This window comes from Symsagittifera roscoffensis, chromosome 3 (assembly GCF_963678635.1).
Source record: "Symsagittifera roscoffensis chromosome 3, txSymRosc1.1, whole genome shotgun sequence".
Classification (NCBI taxonomy): Eukaryota; Metazoa; Xenacoelomorpha; order Acoela; family Convolutidae; genus Symsagittifera; species Symsagittifera roscoffensis.
Genome location: NC_087064.1, coordinates 72,649,397 through 72,661,338, shown reverse-complemented (window position 1 = coordinate 72,661,338; position 11,942 = coordinate 72,649,397).

The following is an 11,942-nucleotide window of genomic DNA, read 5'->3' as shown; positions in this document are numbered from 1 at the left end:
CACAGCACCACAAGTTGGGGTCTGTATTTCTCCTTCAGTTCGTTCGAAAGGCAGACTATTAGGGGCTCCCACTTGCCTTCTGGGGCAACAGGGACCCTTGAAACGTCATTGCTACCGAGCATTATCACTAATGTCTCTAAGTGATCATCGCCCTGGAACTAAACCATCTTAATGACCTGAGCCACGAGGTCCCTCCAAAAATTAGAACAGTGGTCTGACCACTCACAAAGATCTCGTTCAGATCCCTCACTAGAATATCTCCAACAACCAAACGACGACTCCCTGGAGGAATTTCCTGGTTGCTTTTGACAGGGTTCCAGCTCATGCTTTTCAATCAGGCTCGAGGATGTTCCGCAGCTACTTGCACGAATAAGTTCCGTACCGCTAAATTCTTTCTGATGTCCACTACGCGAGATCTCAAAGTTGTTTCGCCACGTTTAGTTCCCGTTGGCACTATGGCCCGAGGTGTTCGCCCCGAGCTACTCAAGGAACTATCAAGGCGTCGGGAAGGAACGACCCTACCCAGCGTCCGTCCAGTGGTCCTATTGATCTCATTCATCGTCGCTTTGGCTACCTGATTAAATGACTCCTGAAATTGGGGGGCCGAGTAGGCGTCTGAAGGATCCGGTATCGTATTCCTCGAGTTCGAGCGGGTCCCTCGGGGGCGCACAGCTCCTGTGCCTTCGTCCTGGACGTGTGTCCCGGGATCCATCCGAAGAGTTCATCGTCGGCAGAACCTCCGGTGACACTTGGCTCACCCTCGCCATATATAACTCTTTCAGGTGTCTTATCTCTTCTTCCTCTTTGAGAGCTATTCGCATATCCTCGTATTTCTTCTTCCACTCGTCTCTTTCTTGAGCTATTGCCTTGTACTCCTCCAGCTTGGCATAGAGCTCCCTCTGGTCCTTTTTTTTCTTTTCCAACGTTTTAATAGTCTCAGAGGTCTGAATCTCCATCTCACTCATTTTTACTCTCTTCAGGGGAGGAGCAGCCGTTGGAGAATCTGCTGAGTGTGACGGGCCCGGCCCATCACGTAGTTGTTTTGCTACGATGAGTGAATGCACTGGTCGAACAGGTAGGTGCATCTCAACTAGCCGGTGATCCTTCTGCTCGCCTAGTCCCGGCTCACGAGCCAAGTTGTGGCGTGATATTTCTCCTCGCTGCCATCTCATCAGTCGGTTTCGACCTCTCTCAGCGGTCCCGGACTCGCCGCAGGCCAACACCAAAACCACTTCAGTGGGACGATTCACTCGACTCTCTTGCCCTAACGCGTTGAGGAGCGCGACCACAAACATTGCCAGTCCCGGGTCTTCTTGTGCGAAGTCACTGTCAATCAATCACTGGTATATCTCGTCCAGAGCCGCTCCTAGACTCGCTGAGACAAATTCCATCAAATCATTCGTATCACCCATCTTTCTTTCGTGTATGTCTTTTGGTCGTACTCTTTTGATTGTTCAAGGTTAAAAAACAAAGTCAAAGATCAATCAAGATCTAAAAAGCAAGTCACGAATTAAAACAATCATTTCAAGCAGTTCCATTTCCAGGATAAAACATCATTCAACTCTTTTAAAAACAATCCATTGAAGCTCTCTTTTGTTCTTTATTAAAAAAAACTAGCACCAAGGTGGATCGTCCACCAGCAATCTTATCAAGATAACACAATTGAGCGCTGTCACCTTTCGTACCTGGAGTATTCCAGGTCTCTTATGATACAAATATTACATAAAACATAAACTAATGATAACATAACATATGAGCATCGCATTTTACACAATTACATAAAAAACTTAATGCCTAATAGCCAAGCCAAAACTTAATGCTAATGCCTAAAAAGTGAACCTAATAAAAACCACTTATTGCTGAATGCGACTACTATCATATGCTCATAAATACTTTTTATGTAAGTAAACCTCTATGTCAGTTTCTGATAACCTCACGTGTACTAGGGCAAAGAACTCTCTCGGATGTAGCTATCCCCTATTGGGATCATAGACTGGTAAAGAGAGAGAGAGGTCACCCCTCTCTCAACCAGAAAATCCCTAAGTCGAGTCAAGGCCATTACAAAACTCTCTGGATTCATGTGTTGCATATCAGTGGCCTTAGTTACCAGGAAGTACAAATATTTCCCTGGTATCTGTGATGCAACAGGGGGCAGCGCTATCATCCCTCCCACACCAGGCATCTGTTTCCATAAAACTCGATATTCTTATACTCTCTTTCAAAGTCGGCCGCTAGTGCTGTTTTGAAGCTTACATCCGCGTTTATCGCTTTAGCGCATGTACGTTCCGTGAGTATGAAATCGCTGTCCGTTATGACAATATTGTTTGAATAGTGGTTTGGTAGGTCAAAATAAGATTCAAAAATTTGTCCAAAACGTGGTTTTTTGGCCTTCTCGCCTCCGTTTCTAGCTCTCCGGTTCCCCTTGCCAGTTTTAAATTTTTAATCATCAGACTTCCGGTGTGGGTGAGTCCTACCCCCACTCCCCGAACAAAAATATCCATCGAGGTCCCCGTTGATCGCCCAGGATCGAGCAGATCAAGCTTGGATTCCGGAACGTGTAGAGGACCTTCTGGAGCGACCCAGTTGAACTCGGTATTGTCATGACTGACGTAAATGATGCCAACTTTGTCGACATCTTGAATCGTCAAGATTGTCTCTTCAGGATCTGCTGGCAGATCGTGGAGCCATTCGAGCACTCACAAGTTTGTTAATTCCTGCTCATGAGTCTGCTCCATCTCTGGTTCGAACTCCACTTCTAGTTCGGAACGATCGTCGACCCAGTCTTGATCCATGTCGTTGGTCAATCATCCACCAGCGTGTCAATCATATCGCTCAAAAAGATTCTGTCTTTGACGAAATCCTCGCCATACGGGTTTTACTCTTTCTTGTTCCTTCTTTTCTTGCCCTGCCGTGTCTCCATGGTGAAAGGAAGGTCAAGCTGTGCTCCTTTACCAATTTATGTTTGCTCTGGGCAGTTCCAGTCTTCTTTTGCATATGAAAGAGTTTCGTCGTCAACTTCCTACCTCTCGGTCAACTCCAGGTCCAGTGGCAGATCACACTCATCTACGACCTCATTCCCATCGTTTTTGTCGCGGGTGCCTCTCTCGTTGACCTCGCATGCCGGATCCACTAGTAAATAGTCTTCCTCGTGCTTGTCAGCTGTGATTGATGCAACACTCCTCTGATGAGGCATTATGTGGCTTGATAATTTCGTAATGAGTGCTCAATCGATAAAAGCGACCTACTTGGTGTTCTTCTGTTATTTGAAATGGACTGCGCAGTTTTTTAGTTCTTTTTTGATTCCCTTTTGGGGAACTACTTCCTGGAACACTTAGACATAATCTCCGACCGAGTAAGCTTTTGCATCTGGAGTCCTTTTATCAAATCTCCTTTTTTGTCTGATTTGCGCCTGTTGCGTGTGCCTCCTGCATAAATCATTGAGTTCCTGCTGCCTTCGAATCACATCACGCACCTACGTTCGTGGCGCTGTTTTCTTCCCTTCTTACTCAGGGTGGAAAATTGTTAATGGAAGAGCTTTTTCGTGACCAGTTAGCATCATGTGTGGGCTTATCCCCGTGGTGGAATGTTCTGTCCTGTTGTAAGCGCCCATTACTTGCGGCAAGTGTCTATCCCAGTCATCCATGTACCGTGAGCAATAGACTTTCAACATGGACACCAGCATGCGATTTTGCCTTTCAACTAGGCCATTCGTTTGTGGGTGATAAGTGGTCAAGTGGGCCTGTGCCACTTGCGACCTTTTCACTAACTCCTTCGTGAGATCATCCACGAATGATTTGCCATTGTCTGATTGGAATGTGATGGGCAACCGTGTCTCGCTAACCACACGCTTATCAAGTGATCGCACGTTTCTTCCGCTGATGCTGTCATGCAATGGACTGCCTCTGTATATTTCGTGAAATGATCAATCATTACTAGCTTTTGATTGAAGCCCGTGGCTGTCATGCATTTTTTCTGATGATCAATTTGCACCACGTCATTGAACCCTGACGACTCTATTGACTGAAGGGGAAACCTCAGTTTCCTGGGGTCCTTCGCCTGCTGACATGACAAGCTTGCAGAGTTCCAATTTTCGCAGGCTTTTTTCATGCCCAGCCACTCAAACTGTTTCTATATCCTATAATACACTTTGTCTACGCCTTGATGGCCCATCTGATCATGTGAACGAAAAGCAATTCAGTCTGATACGACTGCGGATATACTATCAAATTATACTTGTAAAGAACCTTGTCTTCCTCCTTACTCTTGCAGGCCACAATCCCGTCTTTGTTCAAGTACAACAAACCCTTCCTTTTTAGGTAAAATTGTTTCATGATCTTATAGCTCTCTTCCTCCAGATCTCCTTTGTCAGTTGCGCCATTCTCGATTGATCTCTTTAAATTGCTCGTCATCCTGTCATTTCGCTGAGCACTTAAGAGATCCGAGAGACGGTATGTGGCTTTGAGATATGTTTTTACCTCGTTTAGTTGTCCGCTAACTACCTCCGGGGCATGGGCATCGTCCATTAACTTAACGCACTAAATCTTCTTCAAGGGCGTTGCTTGTTGCACTGATGGTTCCAGATTGGTACGGAAGACCGTAGCATGCGGAAGTAATCTCGTCGGACGCATCGACACTGCTATCAGTTCAAGTTCATCTGCGGCATTATCCACTACAGTGCCCTCTTCATCAGAGGTATACCGATCTCTGTCTGGGTCCTGATGCATTTCCCGATCCAGTCCTCGCTGTTTCCATTCCACTAACAAGGAATGAATCGCAATCTCTAAGACGTATGAGTTAGAAGTAGTTTCTGATGCCTTCTGCCAGGACTGGGGCTTCGAGTCATCACTCGAGCCGATGGATTCCACATCATTATGTTCCAATCTGTCTGTGATGTTTCCCGACTCCCCGGACAAAATTCTTTCACTTGCTCGCTTCGAATCCGGCTCCCCGGACAATATTCTGTCTCTCGGTTGTCTTGACATTGTCTCCCCGGACAAGTTGTCCTGTCCGGGCTCGAAAGTGCATGACTCCCTGGACAATTTCTCGTCCCCGGATGAACAACCCGAGCTCGGCTCGTACTCTTCCCTTGCATCCGTGAATTGTTCCCTTCCCGTAAGGCTGGATTTTGACTTGACCCTGACTTCTTCAGTGGTTTGGACATGGATTGATGCCCAATGTTCCCTGATCGAAGTCCTCAACAAGACATCCTTCGGCATTGAGCTTCCCAGCTGATTCACTATCGACCGGCAATCCCGTTCAACATGCCTTTTCAACATGTCACTGGCCTTTTCTCTGTTCTCTCAGTGACGGTGAACCTCTGCATGGTCTCCATCCATTCACGATTATGCCTAACCACTTCTCCATCTAGCAAGTCACGGAGCTTACCCATGACGTCCGGCGCCACGTTCCGTGTCCTATTTAGCAGGGCTATGCTGTTTATACCCAGCCTGGTAAGCTGTTTCTGTACTAGGTTGGATCGAACTAGCAGATCCAGCGGGACATGATCACCCCTGGCCAACACCTTTATTTCAGCGGCAGTCTCCACCGGAAGTTCAGGGTGTCTGGTATGGGTGCCTTGACTTGTCCAGCCACCTGGTGAGTGGTACTTTATCATAGGTCTCCTTATCCAGGAATGAAACTCTTTGATTTCTGCTTGATTGGCCTGCTTCTCTTCTAGTCGTTCATAAAATTCTGTCTTTTTACTGTGGCTATCGGCGTTCTGGTGCTTGTCACGGGAACGGTGCTCTATGATCATTTGGTATCCTACCAGGCGCACGATCCAACGACCAATATAACTTTGGTCCATCGAATAGATTTTCAGCCAAGCAAGAGCACGATTATCCACACGCAACTTGAAGGGAGCACTCCCCAAGTAGGCTCTGTATTTTTACCCGAAAGTGATCACCGCGAACATTTCCGCTTTTGGCGCACGATATTTCATTTCAGTATGGCTCAAGACCTTACTTCCATAGGTTATCGGACGGAGAACCGTTCCCCCGTGAAGTATGCCCTGGTACTTGCTTCTAGTGAAGTATGACCGATATCGCAACCACTGATGCATCCGTGTCTAACAAAACATCCCCTTCTCTGTTGGCATGCCGAGGAACGGTGCTTCGCAAAGTTCGCGTTTAATGTTTTCAAATGAAACTTGAGCCTCATCAGTCCAAGTGAACTCTTTACCCTTGTTTCTAATCAACTGCTGCATGGGATAGATCTTATCGGCATATCCTTTGACGAACTCCCGATAATAGTTAGCAATTTCCAGGAAGCTCATCAGTTGCGTGTCTCTCGTCGGCGCCTTCCAAGTCAATACCGCTTCGACCACTTCAGGATCTGGTCTAACTCCATGCTTGTCCATAAGGCGGCCTAGGTTTTTATGGAGTCTCTGAGGATTTCTCACTTTAGGCCAGCCTGATTCATGCCAGTAAGCACCTCATCCAACCCCTCTATGTGATCCTCTAGGGTTGCTGTTGCGATCACGACATCATCGACATAACACATGATGAGGTTCCCGTATTTTTTCTTACATTCGTGAGTGCCTGGGCCATCAGTCGCTGGAATGTGGCCGTCGCATTGCACAATCCGAACAGCATCTTTTTTCACTGGAACAATCCCAGCTCACACGCGAAGCCCGTTTTCTCCCAATCTTGCTTTCTGAGGGGCACTTGCCAGAACGCAGAGCCCAAATCCAACGTCGTGTAGAGCTTCGCGTCTCCTAACTTGGAGAGGCTCTCATCGAAACGGGGAATCGTGTATGCGTACTCTATCGTAATTGCGTTCAAATAACGGAAATTACACCAGAACCTGAGTTGCCACTCTTTCTTTTCAGCCATGACTACGCCACAAGCCCAAGGGGACTTCGACGGCTCGATCATGTCGTACTCCGTTAACATCTCGAATTCTTTCCTGCACGCTTCTGATTTGTGTGGGGTCATTCTCCTCGCCCCTTCCCTATGAGGTACCGAGCCTCTCCTATCTCAATCTCATGTTCTACAAAATTAATGCAACCTATGTCAGCCTTATGCTTTGAAAAAACGTCTGCATTCCGTTTCAGCGCCGCCCTGAGTGAATCTATTTCCTTATCCGATGTTTTGCCCTTCAGATGTTCTATCTCAGGCAGGACATGCTTATTTGCCGCTAACTCCGCTTCTGTTGGTCTCTCGAGTAAAATTTGAACAACTAGACAACCCATAATCTGTCTCTGACTTCCTTGAAAACAAGGTCTGAGAATATTTCAATTCATTTATTCTCTTCAGTATACATTCTTGGTTCGCGTGTAAGGGACATTAGATACATGAAACTTTTTAAAGTTCTCCACACTCTGAAAATCTGTGTTCAGAGGCATTGCATAGCCAAGCTTCTTCCCTCTCTGTATTGTCACCGTGGTTGCCTCTGTGTTCAACAACACACTCACACACAGTCCGCTCTGGGTGAGTAAGAAGCTTCTTCCTAATATGGCCGAGCTCTTACTGTTTGGATTTTGTACTAGACCCACCTGTCTGTTATTACTGAGTTCATTCAAGTTCCTCATCCTAAAAGTCGCTACTACGAGTTGGTTTAGTTTCAATCTAAGTTTTCGATCCAGGAAAATCGGACCCTTTACAGGGTTAATTATGAGCTTATTAGGATGTTTCTTTTCATACTTCCCCTCAGGGTCTTTGATCCTGACCAACCCGTCGTTGAGGTCGATCGTGACATCAATGTTGTGTACAAAGTTCCTTCCCAGGATGAATTGATCGAATTTGTCCTACTTTTCCACCAGCAGGAAGCTCATCCAAAGATGTCTTCCTCCAAGCTGCAGTGATATGATCGGAGTCCGTCCTGTCACATAGATTGCTCCCTGATTGGCAGCTCCCAGACTGATATTGGTCGGTATCAGATCCAACCTGTCGAAACCCATATCAGTCCAGGTGCTGACTGGCATGACGTTGACCACTGCTCCAGTGTCTAACAGTCCTTTTAAGGAAAGTTGTCTGCCTGCACATCTAGCACATGCGCTGCCAGATCGGCTTCGCAACCTATGTGAACTGCATCCTGTTCAAGCATGGCATTATGTCCGATTCGTTGCACCTTAAGCTCTTCTCGACCAATGTAAATCCGGCCTACTTGGTCACTTGCATCAGTCACGTGAGCCTTCGTGTAGATGTTAATGCCATCTACATTCATCAGAATCGGATATGGGTCACGGACTTCGATGTAATGTCCATCTACTTTCATTAGTCTAGGACCTCCTTTCGTGAGCAGCGCTCGCACTGCCCTGGAGTCCAACTAAAGATCTTTCTCCCTCAGGTAGTCCGCACAAATGTCTAGGTGCACTAGCGTGATCTCGGACGTTTCACTCAAGTTCTTGACCACCTGATGTCCTGCGACCAATATAATGGACATTATCTTTGTTCCTTCTTTTATCATGCCAAAGGTTTTACCCGATATAACATTTAAACTTAGTCCCTGTTTCTTTGATTCCGGTTTGTCCTTTTCTTTTGTATTCTTCCCCAGAGTGTCAATTTTTTCCCGAAGATCTGTGCTTTCTAGTTCCGACCTTACCCGCCGTTCAAATTCTTTCGTGGCTAGCTCTTGTTGAACATTCTGTAATGCGGTCCGTGCCGCTAAGCCATAATCCACCTTAAGCGGACCGGCGGAGTCCGCCTCCAGGCTTGAGGCAATCGCCTTGTCAGGCAAGGTCTTCACCTTCTTAGTCGTAAATGTGTTTGGTGTCACCTCTTTCTTCTGCGACTCAGCTTCGTTCACCAGACGTGCTCGGCTACATTTGACGCCTGAAAGCGCCTCTTCAGTGTCCATTCAGTGTCCCTCTTCAGTGTTATTCTTCACTGTCCCTCCAAATTGCAGTAGAATCACCTTGGTCCATAATTCATTATGAGTCCTCTCACATACTCGTCGTGGTACTCGTCGGTCCCATTAACGTCGTCGAGAAAATAGTCTATCGCTTTCATGTTCTGTTTGTAAGTAGAGAAAGCGGAAATATGATGGTCCATCGAACCACAATTCGCACATGACCTCTTATTATCCATATCGTCCCGAGGTCTATACCAACTGGAGTTCGCACCAGTGTTCATTCCGTTATATTGGCCGTAATTGCTGTAACGATTTTGCGCTCTTTGTTTTATGAGCAAGTACTCACGCGAATTCATGTGCAATTCATCGGGCGTCGGCACCTAATCCAGCGATAGGGTAAAGTGTGTGACCAACATAGTCATTAGCTCATCACTTTTTACTCCATGCATGAACTTTGAGGCAATGGCCAAGTTACGTCCGATATCCTCTCGTCAGCGTTGCTCCTCCTTCTGAGCAACTCAAGGTCATCCAAAAACGTGTCTATGGATTCGTCATCTCTTTGGCGCCTCTTTTCAAGGTTCACCATGGTCTGATGCCCCTGTACACCAGAGCCGAAGCAATTCAGTAAGATGTCGAATATCTTCCGAGCGCTGTCTCGTTCGTGAGTCCTTCTCGCCATAACACAGCTCAGGGCCGTGCCTTCTAAGTTACTTGTCAGTGCGCTGCACTCCTGCTTCTTGGAGGGAATCTCCTCTTCAAAGTGCAACTTCATCACCTCTATCCAAGTGTCGACTCTCGCTTGTGACTTCACCTCTGTTAGCTCATCTCGCAACTTCTCTTGACCCTGGTGGGCTCTCTCTTCGACTCGATCTTTTCTCTTAGTCATGTCCCGTCGCAACTATTCAAGGCCCGTCATTACGCCAGCATACATGTCACTCATATCGCCAGCCGCCCCCAAAACTGGGGTGAGACCCAGGGACGAGAGGTCAACTGAGGTTGTAGCCTGGTACATGATGACGCACCGCCCTTCTGCATGCCCATCGACATCATCAACCTGTCGAACGTCGAGGATGCTTCTACGGTTTTCCCATCAGGCATCGGCCTGGACGGCGAGTTGGACACTGCTTTCCTGCTCTTTTCATTCGTCGGGCTCGGTGTGAAGTCCATATCCGAATGAGCTAACTCCGGATGGTCATGACTGGAAGATAAACCCTCAGTTCGGAGCGACGCCATGCCGTCATCATACAAAGACTTCCAGCTTTTCTTGGCTTTCGAACTCGATTGTTCCTCCCTTGGGCTTATACTTGACATCATCGCATTCTTGCTCTGTTTGACTAGAGAAGATTGTTCCTTTCTCCACTTGTTGCCTTTAGTCTCCGATTTAAACATTCCCTTAAACGACATTTCTTCTCGCGCTTCAACTCGCGCTTCATTTCTTCTCACGCTCCGAGGCCCCTTCTGTTCTTTCAACTTCCTCTCGTTCAAGATCCTCGCCTGGCTCTTCCAGGTTTGCATGATGGTGGTAGTCGGGTCGGGTCAGCGTTTGCTCCCCTTCCTCGAAGAAGTCCGCGGGAGTCCCTCTCGCCGATTCAGCCTCAGCACTTCGCACTTGATTGCCATCGTGGTTTTTCTCGCTTTTCAGTTTCATTCCGCTCACTGAAAGACCAGCTTCCCCTTTGGTCGTTCCGTCGTCAACAAAAACGTCGGAAACGCTGCTAAACGAAGATTGGCTACGCCTTGTTTTAAACTTTCGCGTGCTTCCCGTGCTCGTCCTGGGATTTTTGGTTGTTAATCTTAACGATTCTCTACGCTGCATGTTGTGTAATAAATCGTAATATTCGTACAAATTGACGACAATGCACAAGTACCGCAGATAATCTTGAAGTAATTTGCCTACTGCTGCTTACTCGACTTCCTCAATATCAAAAATTTCTTTCGATCTCTTAGTGATGCTATTAGTGACTCAGATATAGTTATACACAGGTCTTGTTTAGTGTTAAGATAATGCTAACTCCACCCAGTTACCTAGGATAACAGTATCACAAAGTTTCACAAGTTATGACCAATACACAAGACACAGCTATAAATCTGATAAGAATATCCTGTAGGTGACAGCGACTTTTCGTTCAGTATCAATCTACCGCCACACTCGTATCAAATCGCTGCTTCGTTATAATCAAACAATTTTTTTGTAAAAAAGCAGTGATGAATCAGGAATAGATAAAAAAAACTTAGTCTTAAAGAAATGGACTTCCCTCGATTGGAACACTCCAAACGAACGAAGTCCAGGACACTATCTTCTCGAGTGAGTGAGTCTTGACTAATACACTCACTGAGGTTTTCTTCCAGGTGTCCTGTGATTGCTCGAGCTGTCCTACTAAGTAGCTCAAGGCAACCTCTAATCGAAAATTTCTAAAGTCTATGAAAAAGCTCTCCCTCACTCGGACTGCTCCAAGTGCACGAGAGCGGGGAACAACTTTTCTTCTCAAGTGAGTGTGTCCTGACTAATACACTCACCGAGGTCTTCTTCAATTTGTTCCGGGATTGCCCGAGCTTTCCTATTAAGTAGCTCAAGGCAACCATACAACCAAAAAAAAACAATCAAAAAAAATTGTTCGGGTACTTCTGATGAACCCGATCAAGAATCCAAAGTTGATCACAAATTTCCGGGTCAACTGGGCTCCTATATTCCTAATATGCACGCTACGTAGGGAGTGGGTCACAAAGCGTGTTCTGTAGCACGGTGGGTTAGGCCGGCTTTTAAGCATGCTCAGGACGTCCTCTTCTGGTGGGTTAGGCCAGGAATGAGGGTATGATTGCATGCTGGTTGTTTGTGGGGTCCTGTTTTGTGTTAACTTTTTATCCATATTGTCCCGAAGTCTATACCAACTGGAGTTTGCACCAGTGTTCATTCCGTTATATTGGCCGTAAATGCTGTAACGATTTTGCGCTCTTTGTTTTATGAGCAAGTACTCACGCGAATTCATGTGCAATTCATCGGGCGTCGGCACCTAATCCAGCGATAGGGTAAAGTGTGTGACCAACATAGTCATTAGCTCATCACTTTTTACTCCATGCATGAACTTTGAGGCAATGGCCAAGTTACGTCCGATATCCTCTCGTCAGCGTTGCTCCTCCTTCTGAGCAAC